The following is a 6,223-nucleotide window of genomic DNA, read 5'->3' on the forward strand; positions in this document are numbered from 1 at the left end:
AATTCAAATGGTAGAGACCAATCCGGTGAAGTTATAATCAGTGTTGAGGTCAACTTCTTTTTCAACCTATCAAAAGTCATTAAACATTTATCATCAAAATGAAATGTGGTATCTTTGTATAATAAATCACATAAGGGTTTAGTTATCTTGAAAAAATCCTTAATGAAACGTCTATAAAAGCTATCGCATGTCCCAGAAAGTTTCTAATCCCTTTAACATTGTTTGGAGGTGGCATTCGCTCGATCACTTCTATTTTGACTTTGCCCACCTCAATTCCTCTTGAGGAAATCTTGTGCCCTAAGATGATCTCTTGTTGGACCATAAAATGGCACTTCTCCCAATTCAATACAAGGTTCGTCTCTTCATATCTTTGCAAAATTAAGTCTAAATTATGAAGACAATGGTCAAACGATAAACCATATACTGAAAAATCGTCCATAAAAATCTCCATAATTTTCTCAATATAATCAGAAAAAACTACCATCGTACAGCGTTGGAATATGGCAGGGGCATTGTAAAGGCCAAATGCCATCCTCCTAAAAGCAAATGTGCTATACGGGCAAGTAAAGGTAGTCTTTTCTTGATCTTCAGGAGCTATTGCTATTTGGTTATAACCTGAAAATCCATCAAGGAAATAATAAAATTCATAACTAGTAATACGTTCCAATAATTGATTAAGAAAGGGTAGAGAAAAGTGATCTTTTCTTATGACTGCGTTTAGCTTCCTATAGTCTATACACACTCTCCATCCTAGCACAAGTCTAGAGAGGATAAGTTCATTATTCTTTCCCTTAACTATGGTAGTTCCACTTTTCTTTGGGATAACATGAATTGGACGAATTCATATACTATCCAAAATAGGGAAGATTATACCTGCATCCAATCACTTGATAATTTCTAATCTTACCACCTCTTTTATGTTCGGATTAACCCTTCTTTGCAATTCAACCACCGGTTTGCAATTATCTTCCAAATGAATGCGATGCATGCATATAGAAGGACTAATTCTTTAAATGTCGGAGATGGTCCATCCGATAGCCTTTTTGTGTTTCCTTAAAACTCTTAGCAACTTATTAAGTTGCTCTTATTCCAAATAAGCACTGACAATCATTGGTAGAGTCTTATTTTCACCAAAAAACTCATACTTCAAATGGTTAGGAAGTGGCTTGAATTCAAGTTTTGGAGCTTCTATCTCTGAAAGTGGTGAAAGTCCCTTTCCTTGTCCAAGATTCTCGTACATATGCCTCTTCGTATAAGGAGGTTGTGCATCTAAATATTGAACCAATGCCTCAATTTCTTCATCATTTCCCTCCTGCATTCCTGTACTTATTAAATAAAGTTCAAGAGGATCGAAATCAAGATTGATTCGATTCAACTCTTGGGTTAGCATTTCAATAGTTTCAATTGAACAAGCATGATAGGTAAAAGAAGGGTACTTTTCATTTCATTCAAGCTGAATACTACCTCTTCTTCACCTACTTGAAATTTAGTTTGCTATTACATTAATAATAGTACCCGCAGTTGCTAAAAATGGTCTACCTAAAATAATTGGCATAGACATATCTTCCTCCAAATCGAATACTACAAAATTCACACGAATAATGAATTTTTGCACTTTAATCAACACATTTTCCAACACTCCTAATAGATATCTAATAGACCGATCAGCTAACTATAAAGTAATATTAGTGCATTTTATCTTATGCAATTGTCTAGCCACCGTTAAAGGAATTAATGATACACTTGCACTAAGGTCACATAATGCCTTAGAAAATTCAATGTTACTGATAGTGCAAGGTATAGGAAAGCTCCCGGATCCTTCAATTTTGGTGGGAGCTTGTTTTGTATGATGGCGTTGTACTCCTCAATTAATGCTATCATTTCACAATTTTCCAATCTCCTCTTTCGTGTTACAATCTCCTTGAGGAGCTTGGCATATGAAGAAATCTGTAAAATAGCATCAATGAAAGGAATATTAATATGAAATTTTTTCAAAATTTTGACAAATTTTTCAAAGTCTTTGTCAAGTTTATTTGGCTTGAGTCGTTGTAGAAATGGAACTGCCGCAGGTATCGGAACGGTAGTGGAGGATGTAGGTTGTTCTTCATTTGATTTTCCTTTACTACCTTTCCCCACGTTTACCTCTTGCTCCATTAGCTCATCTTCTTGTCTTTCATTCTCATTGTTCTCTCCATTTTCTAAATCCTCTAGTTGTTTACCATTATGAAGAGTAATGGCTTGATGTGCTCCCTCAGATTCACCTCCGTTTTACTAGGCAACTCCCCTTGATTTCGATTATTAATAGAATTGGCGATTTGACCAATCTGAACCTCCACATTTCTATACATTCCGATCAATTGGTCCAACCGCCCTCTAGCCGCTCGAATCTCTCCGAAGTACCTTTTACCAATTTTTTCACTGCAATCTCCCAATCCGATTTGGTATTCATCTGTTGTTGCCTTGGTTGGAATTTCGGCGGATTAGTCGGCCTTTGTGGGTTGCCTTGATCTTTCCACCTAAAATTTGGATGATTTTTCCACCCCGAATTGTAGGTATACGAGTATGGGTTATTTTGAACATTCCTATTGTAATTATTGACAAACTGAATCTGCTCAGGATCAACACACTCATTAGTATCATGTTCTCCATATATGAAACAACATGCTACACGCACATTAGAAGAAAAATTTGGACCACATCCGGCTTGTCTATTCAACACCTTTATCATATTGCTTATTTCAGCACTAAGCATATTAATGGTACCAATTTCAATCATACCTACTTGTCGCCTAAAATTACATCTTTCATTAGCCCATTGATAATTTTTTGCCGCCATTTCCTCTATTAAATTTTGAGTTTCTTGAAGTGATTTTGCCATCAAAACTCTACTTGCGGCTGTATCGATAATAGTTTTAGTAGAAAAGAATAAGTCATTATAGAAAGTTTGTGCAATTAGCCAATTGGAAAGTCCATGGTGTGGACATTTTCGAAGCAAATGTCTAAACCTTTTCCATGTTTCATATAATGACTCACCATCCAATTAACTAAAACTGGTTATATTCAGTCTAAGTTTAGCCATTTTACCCGATAGGAAGTATTTATTCAAAAATACCCTAGACAAATCATCCCACGTAGTGAAAGTGTTAGGAGCATGAGAATGTAACCAAATTTTAGCCTTATCTTTCAACGAAAATAGGAACAACTTAGTCTTATAGCATCCTCACTAACTCCATTCATTTTGATTGTATCACATATCTCTAAAAATATGGCTAAGTGTGCATTTGGATCTTTTATGGCATTACCTCCAAATTAAGATTGTTGCACCATTTGGATTAATGATGGTTTAATCTCAAAATTATTAGCGTTTACCGCCGGCTGTGCTATACTCGTTTGAGATCCTTGGGTTCCCAATAGAGCAAAATCCTTAAGAGCTCGCCTATTTGCTTCATTTTTCGCCATTTCTTCTTCAAAAGGTAGCTCTATCGTGATTCCCTTTATTTGTTGTCGAACTTCTTCTTTTTCTTGTTGTGGTGTACGCCTTCTTTGTCTACATAGTATTCTTTCAATTTTTGGATTAAAAGGTGCTATTACCTGTAAAATTCGATGCATACACTACAATAAAAAATAAAGAGATTATGTAAAAATATTTCACAAAATTACCAGAAATTCTAACTTAACTTTATAAAGAATGTTTAAATTAATAAAGCTTGTTAGACCCTAATATTATCATTCCCCAGCAACGGCGCCAAAAACTTGACTGGATTTTTATATAAGTACAAGTTTAATTCCGAAATATACCTATTTTGATTGCAAGTATATAGGTCAAATTAGTAGTTTAGGGTAAATATCTGGTCAATCCCACAGAGAGCAACTTTACAGGTACCAAACCTTTACTTAATCTATTATTTAGACTAATGATCTATTTAAGCAAGAAAAGTTTAATTACTACTACCTAACTAATCTTAACTAGATATTCGCAAGGTAACAATGAAGAAAATTCATCAAATACTTGAGTCTAGAGATATAGATTCCACTTATGGCATAAAAATACTAATATATAGATTTATCTCTTGTTACAACTCTTGTTCAACTAGAGATTCATTTCCAATACTACCAAATCTCATTCTCATGATAAAATGGCCTAAAATAGGCCAGTTTTCCCGATTCTCATGGTGAATAACTAGATCTATTCTTGTTTCTTCATGAAAATTAAGTTTAATCCACTTAAGTGTACCTCTATTTTCATGAGTCTACTATTCAAGCTCTATTTATGTTGTTCCATCATTATTGTCAACTTTCATTGAATAATAACAACTATAAGCTTGTTGTTGGTGATCAAGCAACAATAAGTGATAAGCATGCATAAATAGACAAGTTAATACAAGATGTAACAAGTGTAAATCATATTCACTTCATATCAAGTAGCCACAAGTTTCATCTACTTCCTAGATCTAAAAATTTAGCTACTCATATAAGATATGACAAGAAATAACATGGTTTCATTGCAAGAACACATATTGAATCACAAGTAAAAGATAGATAAAAAAAGCTTAACCAAGATTAGTGAAAACTCTCCCAAATTTCTTCTATTCCTTCAACAAATGAGTTTTACAATGAAGTTTCCAATTATTCTCACAAAAGTTCTAGTTAGAGAGAACAAAACAAGACTAACCACTAAGCTCCTATCCTAAAATCTGATGATCACCCCTCTAAAAATGTCCTATTCTCCTCTTCTAATGATTCTCACATCTCAAGTGTTAAGAGAGTCAAAAGGTGATTTTTTGACAAGATATAAAGCTCCTTTTTTCTTCCAAAAGATTCCTTGAATATGTGCAGCCAAAATTCTTGTTCAGAGTTGAACTGAAGAGTAGTGTGAAGGTAGAGAAAATGGCTGAGCAAATTGCAAACATCAGGCTACAATAAGCGACTAGGGAATACGCGATTTCAACTCGCGTTTTCAATAGTTGCGTATTCATTTCTGTGAATTTGGCATCATTTCAACTGTTATTTTCTCATTGATAGAGGCTGAACTAACTCTTGTGCAAAACATGAAAATTGTAGAATTTTGAGTTATCTTTTCAATGCTTTAAGAATCATATAATTTGGAGTTCTGTGGACCAAGATATGACCACAATACCATCAACTAGTCAAAGCTCTGTCTCAGCTTTCGACCATGCACTTGCACTTCTATATTTCGACTTTTTGACAAGGAAAACGGCTGAACTGGATTTCGATGTTTTCATACCAAATATAGATCTATTTCTTAGCTTCAAAATGGTATAAGAATTACCTCAATATGATGCTTGTAGCTCAATATATTTCTAAAATATCACAATGTGTCAAAACTGTCTTCACTTGCATTTCTTCATTTGAATGTTTTCCACTTCATATCTTCTTTAAACCACTTCAAATCATCAATAATTATCTAATTCTCTTCTCAATTCATGCCATTTGATGATTGAATCATTAAACCTACAAAAATATGAGGTTTTCACCATGAAAATCCATAGAAATGTAATATTTATCACTTAAACCACAAAATGCGTTTTTTCACTAAAATCCTAGTTATTTAGTTATAAAACTAAATAAAACACACCAAAACTAACTAATAAAACACACTAAAAACACGTAAGATATACTCTTATCACCTCTGTCAACTGGATCCGAGCTTTGATCATGGCCTTGGATACAACCTCTGATTACAGAAGTATATCCGAGGTCGGATCCATTCTTTTCTGCTCAAATCCGAGGTCAGATCCAACTCCTCTATTTCCAGCTTCAATTTCCTTCTTTTATCGCGCAACTTCCTCTTTTGATCTCACTTATGCATTATCCTGCAAGATATACATTGCCTCATTTTCAACTTAAGCGAGTGTTTCATGCACCAATAACCTATCAAATATCACATATTTATGCATTAATCCACTAATTTTACACATTTAGCTCACTAATTAACGCTTGAAGCAATTTTGCACCAAAAAGGAGTTTTTTTTTTAATCAAATGTATTTTTATTTTTTATTAAAAATTTTAGCAGAGTTTCCCCTTATAAATGGATGAAACTCCCTGTCAGCAAACCCAATCTCACAAAAATATCCACATGACAGTTATTTAATACAAATTTTAAGCTAAGCTATAGTAATTTTCTACAAAAATTAGGGAAGCCTAAAGTGTCCATGATAATCTACCCGCGGACAGTAGCCAGTAAAGAACGAAAGTCGTCAA

The 6,223-nt window shown here is 34.0% G+C and overlaps 1 non-coding gene across 1 annotated transcript; it reads left to right on the plus strand.

Moving 5' to 3' along the window:
* Positions 1–2,966: 2,966 nt before the first annotated feature.
* LOC113743894 (small nucleolar RNA R71) lies at positions 2,967–3,073 on the plus strand. The gene has a single exon (XR_003461229.1). It is a non-coding gene; the product is annotated as a small nucleolar RNA R71 (small nucleolar RNA).
* The last annotated feature ends 3,150 nt before the right edge of the window (positions 3,074–6,223 follow it).

This window comes from Coffea arabica, chromosome 1c, assembly GCF_036785885.1.
Source record: "Coffea arabica cultivar ET-39 chromosome 1c, Coffea Arabica ET-39 HiFi, whole genome shotgun sequence".
Taxonomy (NCBI): Eukaryota; Viridiplantae; Streptophyta; class Magnoliopsida; order Gentianales; family Rubiaceae; genus Coffea; species Coffea arabica.